The sequence below is a fragment of the Pteropus alecto genome, unplaced genomic scaffold (assembly GCF_000325575.1).
Source record: "Pteropus alecto unplaced genomic scaffold, ASM32557v1 scaffold313, whole genome shotgun sequence".
In the NCBI taxonomy this organism is placed as follows: Eukaryota; Metazoa; Chordata; class Mammalia; order Chiroptera; family Pteropodidae; genus Pteropus; species Pteropus alecto.
Genome location: NW_006434832.1, coordinates 605,190 through 606,729, shown reverse-complemented (window position 1 = coordinate 606,729; position 1,540 = coordinate 605,190).

Sequence of the window (1,540 nt, the reverse complement as noted above, 5' to 3'; positions counted from 1 at the left end):
ACTGTGAAGTTCCTATTCAAAGCATTTGCTCCTTTTCTCTTGGATTGTTTTTTAATTGCTTTGTAGTAGTTTTTTATTCTAAATATGAATCTTTTGTCACTTATATGTACTATAAATATCTTCTCATATTCTGTGGCTTTCCATTGGTCTTCTTTATGGTGTCTTCATGAACAAAAATTCTTCATTTTAATAAAATCAAATGTATACATTTTTCTTCATGATAGATGCTTTTTGTTTCTTGTTTAAGGAACTTCCCCTATCTTGAGGTTATAGTATACTTTCTTATATTACCTTACAAGGGTTTTATAGTTATTTTACTTTATTTATTTTTCTCTCTAGTGTTATTTCACTCTAAAGTCTAATTCACCTGGAGTAAATTTGGTGTGTGGTGTGAGGTGGGGATCCAGTTTCATTTTGACCCAGCACCATTTATTATTTTTTAAAAAGTACTTTCTCCACTGCTTTGCAGTGACCTCTCTCAAATCAAATATCTATACACATGTGGGTCTGTTTCTCAGCTCTGCATTCTGCTCCAGCGGTCTCTTGGTCGATCCTTGCACCAAATTAGAATGTTTTAATTATTAAGACCTTATAATAAGTCTTAATGATGGGTAAGGCAAGTCCTCCCATCTTATTTTTCTTCAAGAGTGTCATGATTTTCTTGGCCCCTTGGGTTTCCATAATAATTTTAGAATTAGCTTGACAAGCACAACAGAAACTAGCCTTAGTAGGAATTTATATTGAAATTATGATTGCACTGAATCTATAGCTTAATTTGGATAGAATTGACATCTTCATAATCCTGAGTCTTCCATTCTTTGGATACTGTATATCTCTCTTTTTATTTAGGTTATCTTTAAAATTTGTCAATAAAATTTGATCATTTTCTTCAAAGAAGTCAGACATACTTTGTTAGATTTATCCTAGGTTATTCATATGTTTGGTGTTATTTTAAAAGGTACCTTGTTAAAATTTTATTTTCTAATTGCTGCTGATATAACCAATTAATTTTTTATTATGTTAAAATTTATATGACATAAAATTTGCTGTTTTAACCATTTTTTAAGTGTACAATCAGGTATATTCACAATGTATATTCACAACTATCACTACTATCTATTTCCAAAACATTTTCATCGCCCTTTATCATACTGCTATGAACATTTGCATACAAGTGTTGGTTCGAGTCTGCGCTTTCGATTCTTTTGAATTGCGGTGTCATATGGTAATCCCATGTTTAACTTTTTGAGGAACAATCAAATTGTTTCTATAGTGACTAAACCATTTTACATTCCTAAATGATGTACAAGGGTTCACATTTCTCCACAGCCTCACCAACACTTGCTACTTTCTATTTTTTATAATAGCCATCCTAGTATGTGCAAAGTGGTTTCTCCTTGTGGTTTTGATTTGCATTTCCCTAATGACTAATGATATTGAGCATTTTTTCATGTATTTAATTTCATGTCAATTTGTATATCTTCTTTGGAGAAATGTCTATTCAAGTCCGACCATTTTTTAACCAGGCTGTTTGTTTTTG